This window comes from Euprymna scolopes, chromosome 4, assembly GCF_053919585.1.
Source record: "Euprymna scolopes isolate OS-2025 chromosome 4, ASM5391958v1, whole genome shotgun sequence".
Lineage (NCBI taxonomy): Eukaryota > Metazoa > Mollusca > Cephalopoda > Sepiida > Sepiolidae > Euprymna > Euprymna scolopes.
The window spans coordinates 65979884-65992623 of NC_136485.1; the positions used below are offsets into that span (position 1 = coordinate 65979884).

Below are 12740 nucleotides of genomic sequence, written 5' to 3' on the forward strand. Positions count from 1 at the left end.
CAAAGTCAAATCCAGGCAATGATAAGTGTGAAATGAATAGATTCCAACCCAGAAAACAGCAATTCTTCCCTTTAAACAGAGACATTTATGGAATGTGAGGACATAAGGACAAAAGGGAAACGCAAATTACAGGGTGACCAAAAAAAACAAAAAAACAAAAAAGCTAAATGGAGGCCATCAAGAACATATGCTGTAGAACGGAGAAAAAAAGGCCAAAGAACCTAATGTTTTGATGTGATGTTTTGAATATAATAAACTAGTTATGATCAAAGTTTCATTTCATTCGGACAAAACACTAAGAAATGGGGCCTAATTAGAGTTGGGGCCCCGTTTTTGGGGGGGATCACTCTGTATAAAGCTGCCAAAAGTAAACGCATTCATTTTTTACTATTGTAGAGCAGAAAAGATTAGCAAGCAAAGTGTGTGTGGAAGGGGGGGGGTATTTGCTATAATATCTAACGGATTAGAATAAAAGAAAACAACTTTATTATATAGATGACTAGTAGCAATGATAAATTTATGCTGCAAAAACGGGTAAAAACGGTGAAAAATGTTCATAAAATTTAACTTTTGATAACTCTGTTATTTTTACATTATATCTGTGAAATTGTATAGCATAATCACGTTGACACACCGGTTCTCATCAGATCACCGAAGTTGAGCAATGTTGAGCCTGGCTAGTACCAGATGGGTGACCATTTGGAAATTCTAGGTGCTGTATGTGCTTTCCACTTGTCTCAGTATTGTTTCCAGTCGTCCTGAACCTCCACTTGCCACTGGTTTTCAACAATGTCGACTCAGGAAAGGCATAGTTGGAGATTGTGCAACTCTTGCCACAAAAATTAATTTCACGCGCAGGCACCCTTACAGTACGTATCCATAGTTTGTCAAGACTGAAGGAAGCCATATATATATATATATATCTGTGAAATTAATATGTAAAAAACATTTAATCTTTCCTCTTTTTAATGATTAGTTTTTTGGGGTTTTCTTGTTTTGTTTTTTTTTCAGGTCGATCTAAATTATATAATTATATGAATGACACATGCGTTTAATTACTTTCCGGTTTTTTTTTTTTTACAACAAATCTTTGGTTCCGTTTTTAACATTCTCCACTTTTTCATTAGGAGAAATTAATTCGAAATTTTCCGAGTCAGAAAAATTCACTTTAGACATAGATAAATAGATAACAAAAGTGATCCATATAATGTCCTGACATATTTTTCAAAAGTTTGGTTAAAGAAAAGGAAAGAAAAACAAATAGATAAGCTAAAATAAAAGTTATTAAGAATCAATAATTATCCCATTGACGTTCTTTACCTCCTTATCCTCGAGTGGCCTCTGGGCCTTGATAAGTGGTTACTCCTATGTAAAAAAAAAAAAGATAGAAAATTAAGTATAAAACAACAAGTTTTACAATATTTAATAAGGAATTCAGAAAATCAAAACTTATCTATCAAGCTCAAGGTGCCATTTCCAGCTAGCGTGACCACCTCTAAAGAGCAAGGTAATGTTAATCACTGATAACCCACTGATATCTATTTACAGGAATAAGAGATTTATTGATCTCATTGGCATGGGTATGAGTGTGTCAGTTAAAGTTGGGGAGGGGGCTCCGAATCTAAAGAATTATGATTTATACAGTTACCACTTGCCTGTTGGGGAGGGTGGGCCTTGTTCTTCACAATGCACAATCGATTTAGAACAAATTCATGTGTAGGTTTGTTTGATAATTCCTTTCATCATCTTCATATAGCTAGGAGCAAAAGACCATCTTGATTTGTTTAATAAATACTCTTAAGACCAGCAAGCCAAACTGATGACCATCATAAAAGCCACTTAACAATATAAGCTTCTAATTTCTCAAGTATTGTCAAAAATAACTAGACCATGACAGAGTAACACAACCGTCACACACAAAAAAAAAAGTAGATAATATTAACATGTCACAGCTTCACCACCCCATCTCCTACATGTTTTGTTAACGATTAAATAAATGGGTAAACAAACAGGTGATAATAAATAAGGTTATTCCAATCAAGTCATAAATAAATGCAAAAACTACAATCGTTAAAGACATTAAAAGTTTGGGGTTTTTTTAATCAGACAAATGAATTACTTAAACATGACATGCTTTATTATAATGGAGTGGGTTTTTTTGTTTTTGTTTTTTTTTGGGGGGGGGGGGGGTTATTACATGAGAGTCCCCACTTACCAAGACCTAAAGGCCACTCGAGGGTAAGGATTAATGTGTATAGTAGTCACAGAGAAAACACTTTATTAGTAGTAGTGGAAATGAGGTTAAAATGGATTATTTAGGAATTGGGGGACATGGGGGGAGGGTGCTCAACAGGAACTGGTTTACATTAGATTTGAAGATGACCATACTGTAGTCAGCTGGAAAGTAGGCCAGCGGAACAGAGTTCCACTGGTGGGCAGTTCTAGGATCTAGGAAAGAAGCTTTGTTCATGGAATTTGCATTTAGATTTAGGCACACAGATAGAGAGTGGAGGAAATTGTTGATAGTGGTTGTAGCAAGACGAATGCTTTTTGTGAAAATTTGGCATGGGAAACCATAGATTGAAAGTTGCCATGAAATTAATGATGGAGCAGCGACAGGTTCGTAACGTCTCTTCTGTGGGAAAGAGGTTGTCGGGAAGAATAAAAGGATATCACTTACTAGATAACAAAGTCAGTTTGGAACTTTGTCAAGGCAGGATAGAGTTCTCAGAACAGCTCCCACTCGGATATGGCAACAGTATTCTATTTTAGGACATATTTAGCTCTTATACAGGTAGAGAATTGCATCGGGCGTTAGATATCTTTGGTGTGACTAAAACTCTAAATATCTCTTTCATTTCATACTGTAGCATTACAAGCGTATGCTGTATTTTCGTGGACATCGGCAATATTACATACCTAATGTGCTTCAACAAGTCATATCTTTTTTATTTGTGGGTCAATTTTTAAAAGAATTACATTGCTAAAAAGAGAATAGAATAAGCTTTCTAATGATGTTAATTTTTTTTTTTTTTTATGCGTTCAATGTTTTTATGCCCTAAGTTAAAAATGAAAAAAAAAACAGTAAAAAATGATGACAGCAAAAGGGGAAACTGTTTTTTCAATATTTACATTTTATACGTTATGTTTGGATACATATGCATAGGGTCAAATTTGATTGGATATGGCTGAAATTTTGCAGTCTATATAAGCATAGAAGTCTATCTCTACTGGACTTTGATTTATATTTTTATGACCACAGGAAACAAAGTTACAACCGAGCAAAAGTTGACGAAGAATATTTCAAAATTGATGCAATAAATCGGTATATATCATCCATTTTCATATAGATAATAGTTTCAGAATTATTTTCATGTATATGTAAATATTTGATAATTATTAATTGTGCGGAAATTTCTTTAAAATGTTATCTTTTATAGAAATTCAAATCCGCTTAACGAGGAATCGCTATCGAGGCCACTTCATTTCTCTTATCATTGTATTTATAACTTCTTACTTGTACTTAAGGTAGAATTGTGTTTTTTTAATGGTAAAAAAAAAAAAAAAAAAAGAATAAATATATAACTAATAAAAGGTACTTTTGCACTTATGCTACCATGGTGAAATTATAACATTATTTAGAAACCCATTCTTAACATGGGGAAGGAAGGGTGTTTTGTTAACTATTATGTACTTTCACCTAAAAACTAAAAATATATCGTGATACTTGAATTTATTTTTAACTCATTGTCAAGACCATTTTTTCGAATCTGTAAAACAAACCCGTTTTTTTAACTGAGAATATCTAAATAATAATAATAATTAGGCGGTTTGATAAAGAATTTCATTGTGATGCATTTTGTAAATTTTTACCTTGTTTCCACCTTAATATTTTTCTTTAAAATGACTACCTTTTACGGTTTTCGGGTATGCTGAAAACGAATATCGCATTTAAATTTTAAATAAGTAGCTTTCCGGATATTAAGCAATGTCATTTCTTATGCTATTGCTGGTGGCCATCTTGGTACATGCGTTTGCGCATAGTTTTTCGGGGTTACGTTTGCGCACTCGCGCGTACCAAGATGGCCACCAGTGATAACATAAGAAATGACATTGCTTAATATCTGGAAAACTACTTATTTGCAGAAAAATTAAATGCGATATTCGTTTTCAGCATACCTTAAAACCTGTAAAAGTAATCATTTTATATGTTAAGGTGGAAACAAAGTAAAAAATTACTGTTTTATTTCTTTGTTTACATAGTTGAATTTTCAGTAAAACAACAGAATAGAAATGACAAAAATTACCATCAACTAGTGAATATATAATTGTTGCTTATAAGGATTTCTGGTATCCTTGTACTGTAAAAGCTACATCAAGGATTCATGTAGAGTATGATTTATGGTTGCATCTGAGAAAATAGGATTTATAGAGGATTTACAAAATTGAAAATTGGACTGGTCCCAAAATGCATATTCTGGTCAACTACGGGAATTTCCATCTTTTATAGAAATCCAAAATTTATATGAAAAATGAACAGTTGAAAATAAGTCATACACCATCAACTATGATTATGCAATCACTACAACTATATACCTAGAGAACGGACCCATAAAACCTGACAGTGATATGAGACAAAAATAACAAAGAAGCAACCTTAGGAGAAGTTAGCGTCTGCAATGATGCAGAGTTAAATAGAAATGAGGGGGAAAAGATAACGAAATACAAAGACCTTATGTATGACATGAAAAGAAACAGGAATCTTAAGATATCTTTCCAGTAATTTTAGAAGCAACTGCACTTGTGAAAAAGAATTTCAAAAACTACCTGGCAAATATACCCTGTAAACCAAGTGCAAGAGACATTCAAACAATTGCGGTCACAATCTTAAAAAGATCTCTTCGTTGGAATATCCGATTTAGTGGGTGAATGTTTGGCATTTGGTAGCATGACCCATCCCCAGCTTGAAAGATTCCAAAATTTGACAAGATAAACCTTAAGTAGGTCGGAGGTTATATTAGCCGAAGTGTTGTGAGAATAACACTCAAGATGAGAACAGGAGTCTGAATAATCGAAATAATACAAAATCTTTTCTTTATAATAATATGAGAATCTTTTGGCGAAGGCCAACTGACAGAAAATGACAGTAATGACCACTCCTACTCCAGTCAAATTAAATGGTTGTAAATTGAGGAATTGGCTAGAACTGAATAAATGCATTCTTGAATGGCAGTGCAAGGCAGGAAAAAAATGTTGCCTGCTAATTTTTTTGCATTGCAGACAGTTTTTTTTTTTTTCTTTCTTTCTTTGAATTATCAAGTCATCACTAAGTTTCTTTCTACAGTGTAACCCGAATATAAGAGAGATTTTCTCTGAGCCTGTGTTAATGTACAGTGTAACCCGGATTTAAGTGTAAACCCAGATATAAGAGAGATGTAGGGCGCCCCCCCCCCCCGGATAAGAAGTCTCTTATATCTGGGTTACACTCTACTTTGAACTAGCCATGAATCCAAGTACAGGGTACCCCCCCCCCACAATAAATGCTATCCATGAAATCTAAATCAATAAATGTCAAAGTTTTTTTGCAAATACATTTTTTCTTTAAAAAGATACTTTTGTATCTCAATTAGCTAAATGTTAATCTGTCTGTATGAATAAATGAGAAAGATTTTCTTTCATCTTTATAAAGTTTGGAATGAAATGTACAGGGTGTCCCAAAAGTCACTGAACGGTTGAAAATCTTTGTCATTCTACTATTAATGATATTTTTTATTTCTGATATTTTACAGATAATATTTTGGATAAGTATAGTATTGAACAATGTACGCAAGTTGTGAAAGTGTTTTACCAAAATCAGGGGTCAATTCTTCCGACATCAACAGCATTTTCATGTAAGAGACAGCCCAAGTTGCAACACAATTTGAGACATTGTACGCTGATTTGAGGACCAAAGAGGTGTACCTGATCTTCCGTGAGCTGGCGACCTCGAAACGTCATCACAAATGAAAATAGGAAAAGAGTGCGAGAGAGTGGAGCAGCATCCCGAAACATTGATTCAACAACATTCCACACAACTTGAAAGATGTCAACACTCACTGCACAATATTCTGAACAGTTTAAAACTTTCCTTATGAAGTGCAGCTTGTTCAACACTTGAAGCCTGAAGATTTTCAAACAAGGGTTTAATATGCAGTTCAAATCCAAGAACTTGTCCGAAACGACCCCAATTTTCTGCAAGAGTTGGTTATTTTAGATGAAGCCCATTTTCATTTGAATGGATTCATTAAATAAAATTACAAATTTTGGGGCTCTGAAAATCCAAGGGCAGTTCATCAAAAGCAGTTGCATCCCATAAATTGCAATGTATGGTGTGCAATAATGAAAAAGATTATTAGTGTTTTGAAGATCAAGACAAAAATGCTTTCACTATTACTGGAGAGAGATATCAGACTATGATTACAGACTTCCTGCACCCAAAAATTCAAAATAGGCTCGGATTATGGTTCCAATAAGATGGAGCAACAGCGCATATAGTGAGAGACACCATGGAGCTTCGCAGGCAATGCTTTGGTGACATTTATTTCTCGCTATGGCAATGTCAAATGGCCACCACGTTTCCCAGGCTTGACTAGCTCAGACTTTCTTGTGTGGATATCTTAAAGAAAGAGTCTGTTAACAAACCCCAAACCCAGCAAGAATTGAAGAAAAACATCAGGAACAAAATAAAATTAAATCGCAATCCAGAGATTCTGCAATCTGTCATGAATAATGTTTTCGAAAAAGCATAAATATGTGAAGCTGAAAATGAGCAACATTCAAAAAACATTTTTCATAAATAAAGATTGTTTGAATTTTGTTTTTGTTTTTAATTTTCCAATGTCTTGGTCAGATTGTGTTTAAATTACAGAAAGATATAAAAAATAAAGAATCTATTGAAGTTCAAAACTCTATCATGTCTGAAAGTGACACAATGTTAAACAAGCGAGATCAGAGACACACCGCTGTACAACTCATGCTCTTTACCAATCAAAGTTATGACAACAGGACCATTGCCAGCACCCTCAAAATGCAAATCTAGAAGGTTCAATGCTTGAGAGCAAAGCTCAACAAAGTTTTTGACCACGGTTATGGTCTTTGGTGTGGTTTCAACTGAGGGCTACATTATGCCACCTCACATCTTTGAAGTCAGCTTGAAAGTCAACACCAAAGTGTACCTGGATGTGCTGAAGAATGTGGTGATCCCCTCGTGCAATCAGGTGGCCTTTGGCAGACCCTGGGTGTGGCAGCAGAACTCGGCGCCAGCCCACAAGTCCAAAGAGACTCAGGCTTGGCTTCAGAAGGAGAGCTACAACTTTGTACCCTTCTCTCACTGTCCCCCCTTCCCCTCCAACCTGAACCCACTGGACTGCTTTGTTTGGTCATATGTCAAGAACATCATGACCTCCCACAATCCAAAGCCAGCCTACTTAATGCTACCGGCCGAGTGTTGTTTGCCAAGCTCCTGTTGGCGCTTGTGGAAAAGGTATGCTCCCAGAACCGGACCCCTATCAAAGCGGTGATTGAGGCTGAAGGCAGCTACATTGAATAGATGTCAGCTCTAATCAAGTTACCTGAATTAATTTTTTTCAATAAAAGTTTTAAAATAAAGCTGTTGTCTTTTCTTTAGGGTGACAATATTATCCTTCTACCCCATAAAGAGTTACAAACAGAACTCTTTATTTAATCCAAGGAGGTTGTTTGCTCTCATTATGTCAGCCATGACTGATTAAAACTAAATTTGGATGTGCATTTTTAATATTGCCCCTACTGATAATTGAACCTTCAATCTCCAGAAGACTGTCACTTAGAACTTGTATCTGTTGCGCTACAGATCATTGCAGAGAACGCGGCTGAAGGTCAGAAGTTACATGCAGCCGAAACATTATGAGAATAACATCTAAGAGAACAGTAGTCTGAATAATCAAAGTATTAATTAATAATCCTCACCTCAAAAATTGCATATTTATTATTTAATTTTTTTTAAGTATTTATTTTACATCTTTTTTTTTTTTTTTTCACTGAAAAATATTATTCTGAAACAAAGATAATTTGCAAAGATTTATTTAGTAGTGATGGGATGATTCCAATATTTCCCCTCACCCCCGATTCCATACTAAATTACCGATTCTGATACAATTACCGATTCCATACTAAATCACTGATTCTGATTTTTTTTATAAATTTCTAAATATTTAACTATAATACTGTTATTTTTCCCCCGATTACTGTAAAAACACATGACATGTTAAATGTGTATATATTTTCTCAAACGTAAAAACACACTGGGAGGGGGGGGGTCTATAGATCTTAGTTTTACTCATAGTTTAAAATCAATAAATATTCATTATTTTATGACTACCAGCAGTGAAATATTTTGTTTTAAACAATATCAAATAAAAAAAGATAATTAAAAATAAATCGTTTTTTGGCATCGGATCGGAAAATAGGCACAAATTTTTCCGATTCTGATACCCGCAAATGTTCCGATTTATTCTGATTCCTGATTCTGATTAATAGTTCCAACACTGGTATTTAGTTTGTTTTGAAAGGTACAATATTATAATGTCAGATATAATAATAATCCTACCATAACTAGGGTGATGAAAATACACTTTGGTCAAATGTAGAAATATTCAGTTATAGGCATGTGAAAATAATGATAAAAACGGAATTTTCTACATAAAGTTAAAATTAAAGTGGAAAATTCCATGAAAAGTCAACTTGGAGCTTAAGAGTACATGCCAGGATAATCTATCACAAAAAGAAGTCCAAAATAAGACATGGCAAAGAAGAGTAAATAATCTGACTTTCTGGCCATTGAGACAACTGCGTTTAAACAGTCCCCCCCCCCAAAGCTCCGTCTTTGTTTGCCATCCCAGGGAGCAAGAAATGGAATATTACAATTTCAATATTAGTGAAGAGAAATAGAATGAAGAAAATTCCTGCTAGGTAGGGATTTAAAAAGCAAAGGTAAATATTTATTACTAACTTTAAGTATATACTTAATATGAAAAAGGTATAATCTCAGTGTATAAACATATTCCAGAAATTTATTTTTGAGAAAAGCATCCAAAGACATTATTAACCTTGGCATATATATATATATATATATATATATATATATATATATATATATATATATATATATATATATAGAGAGAGAGAGAGAGAGAGAGAGAGAGAGAGAGAGAGAGAGATACACACTGTGCATCTAACATTTGCAGCTTTTCAAGTTTAAATTTTCTGCTGAGGCACACAGAAAGAAAGAAAAAACTTAGAGAACTTACAATGAACAAGAATCAAGTTATTTAATAAATTATCTTAGGAAAATACTTCCGGCATCAAATGCACAGGACTTTTAACAATGTTTTTATGACAAAAATGCTTTCCACGTAAGTGTGTTCATACAAAGACATTTAGAAATGACCTTGCTCTGTTCTTCAATTTAGCAATTTAGTTGTTCAAGATAATATGTATTAAAAGTATGTCAGAATTATCAGTAACAAATCTTTCGTTGGCAGTGCTTGTCATTGCACAACTTTACTAAGATGGTTAACCATTTTTTTTTTTTATCCCAGCATTCAGATTGACTAGTCCCACAGCTGTTTCCATATCAGTCGAGAAAATGTTCTTGGTGTTGTTTTAGCAAATAAGAACTACTTTGCTGGTGAGCAGATTTTTTTTTTGTCATGAAGTATTGTTCAGTTCAGTCCTAGAAGGTACATCCTCTCAGGTATTAACTCCTCCTTCAGAAACAGGGAGAGATCCATTCTCAGTCGGCAAATTTTCTAATGCCCAGAGGAGCTAGCTTTTGCCACCTTCCAGCTCCATGCCACACTCTGCAGCAATAAAATCATATCAAAATGGTTAGCAAATATTTTCTAGCATAATCTGCTTAAAATGTTTTTAAAGATTATCACCATGCCCATATTCAATTTAACATGTTTCACATACTGGCATGTGTTGGACAGCTTAAAGAAATTAAATTTCAAACTAACCTGTCTCTTTGTAATATTTATATTATTTGAATTCCTGTTCTCATCTTGAGTGTTATTGGCACAACATTTCGGCCAATATAACGTTCAACCTTCTTCAGGCGTATCTTGTCAAAACTCGGGAATCTGCACAGAATTTTGAACAGAACTCTTTAATTAATCTAGAGGGATACCATGCTCTCAATTTGTCTTAACAAGGACCTGTGGCATAACGGATAAAGTACTAAGTTAAATTCAGTTCCATGTGATACTCTTCTGGAGGTTGAGGGCTTCAGTGCAGACGATACCAAGAATGCAATTCCAAATTATTTCTACCCGATTATGGCTGACAAAACAGGAGCATGCTATCCCTGTGGATTATATAGTTTCATTAGAAATTCTGTACAGATTCTAGAGCTTGGCAAGAAACACCTAAGGTTAGTGGTTACATCAGCCAAAACATTGTGAGAATAACACTCAAGATGAGACAGTAGTCAGATTAATTCGAGGAAAACAAATCTGAACCTTGAATGAGACTTTTTCAATGAAGATTTAATGTCAATTTGAAAATATGAAAACAAGCTATTTACATTATTTTATTATATACTAGCGGGGGTACCCGGCGTTGCCCGGGTGTTTGTAGGTGTGTGTGGTGTTAAATAAAAAAAGAACTCGAGGGGAGGGGGATCAAACCCGAAGCCCTGAGGCGAAGTTTGAAAATAAAATCGGCCAGCCAGAATGAGTTAGTGAAAGATGTTTGAATTTATTTAAGAATGAAATTGACAGGTGCGCGGCCGGAAGTCGTCGACCGTTACGACGACGACGTAGGTTTGTTTGTTATAAGCGAAGTAAAAAAAGAAAACAACGTTAACACTTAAGCGGGAAAAAAAACACAAAAAAAACTAACGTAAGGCAAACGAACGATGAAAACAGAAAAATGGACACGTGAAAAATGGCTTCAATAAGCCTGTTTCCATATTAAAATTTAAAAAATCGGTGGGTACTTGGGTGTTTTTGGGTGTCGCTAATAATAAGCGAAGTAAAAAAAGCAGAAAAACGAAACACTGGTTCAATATTTAAATTTAAAAAATAAAAAAAAGTTTTTTTTAAATAAAAAAAACATCTCACACCACGATTCGAACCCAAAACGTTTAGATAATGACCCAAGGCCTTAACCAACTGAGCTAAGGTGACTTACATGAAATTTGTTCGTTTTTTCAACTATTTAAAGTAAATCAGGTCACAACGTCATCTGACGCATGCGTAGAATCGGTCATTGTCACGAGAGGACCGTTTTTGTTGACCACCCCCTGTCAATAATTGTCGATTTTGGGGTGAAAAAGTTAACGTTTTTGGCCAATTTTTCGATATTTTTCGAGCAAAGGATGGAGCTTCGATGTGATACCGAGTTTGTGAATTTTCGTCGCGTCTGTCAAAAGTTTTTTGCAGACATCCAAACATACACACAAACATACATACATACATTTTTGCTTTTATATATATAGACTAGCGGGGGGTACCCGGCGATACCCGGGTGTCTTGAGGTAAATCAAAACTCCGGGAAGGGGGGGGGGGGGGGGTTAAATAATAAAATAAATGTTTTGGTAGGTAAGTATGAGAATCGAACCCGTAACCTTGAGTTGGAAATTAATGTGTGAAAAAAAAAAAAAACGTACTACGTTACCCATTGAGCCACGGCGACAGACAACATTAAGCAGGTTATTTAACTATAAAAACAGGCGTGCGCAATAAAAGTTAATTCTGCTACTTCCATTTGACCTAATTAAGAAGGTCTGTTTCTTCCCCCAACAGATGTTCGGGAAGGGGGAAGCAGCTCCCAATTGTCCAGAACTGTCTGATCAAAGCTGATTGCTTCTGGACGTTTTTCCCTGCGCAATGCCGAGAAGACGTCGTTTGAGTTTAGTTTCACTTTATTTATACTAAAAAGCCCAATCAACACGCGAGAAGCCAAAATAGCAATAATTTTGTAAAAATCGACGTAAATAAATCTATACGCTACGCGGTTTCCTAATTCCTAGATATTATTATATAGGACCTATATACACAGAATATAATTCTACCATTCCAGTTTCTGGCTGCTTGAAACTTACACATTTTGGGTACCAGATTACATTTAAACAAACACATTGACACAGGCCATATTTCCATTTTACATAATTTGAGGGCGGGGTCGTTGAGATTATTCTACACAATCATTTACTTGAATTATTTGTATCTAAGTTACAATCATAACAAACAGATTGCTGGGTTCTCATATGCACATGTGTGTTGTTACCTCAGAGAACTAAGGTCAAATCTGTTAGCTGCAGTCAAAAGCCACCTGACATTCTTCTTAACATAACTATTCAGTTAATTCAACAATATGATCATAGAAGATGAATGAGTTATTCAATAACTAGCTTGGGTGCCCGGCGTTGACCGGGTGTTTAGAAGTGTGGGTTGAGGCTCAAACCTGTACCGCGAAGGAGGCAAAGAACGTGAAAAAAAAAAAAAAAAAAAAAGACGTCTTTGCTGTTGCGCCCATCGCCAAACCTGAAGTGAAGTAGGTTTAAATTAAGGCTAGACAATCGAAAAGAGAGGATGACTTTTGAAAATACTGGCGAAAAAAGCGACCCCTCCCTGTAGAAAAGTGCCCAGTTGAGAGTGAAGGAATTAATGTTTTTGGCCAATTGTTTGATTTTGTCGTCCGAAGGGTTGAGCTTCAAA

At 35.0% G+C, this 12740-nt stretch overlaps 1 protein-coding gene across 1 annotated transcript in view; it reads right to left on the bottom strand.

The window, feature by feature from the left end:
* Nucleotides 1-12740, bottom strand: part of LOC145268053 (phosphatidylinositol 4,5-bisphosphate 3-kinase catalytic subunit beta isoform-like) — a 420372-nt gene that overhangs the window by 394683 nt on the left and 12949 nt on the right. The gene's annotated exons all lie outside the window — the stretch shown is intronic.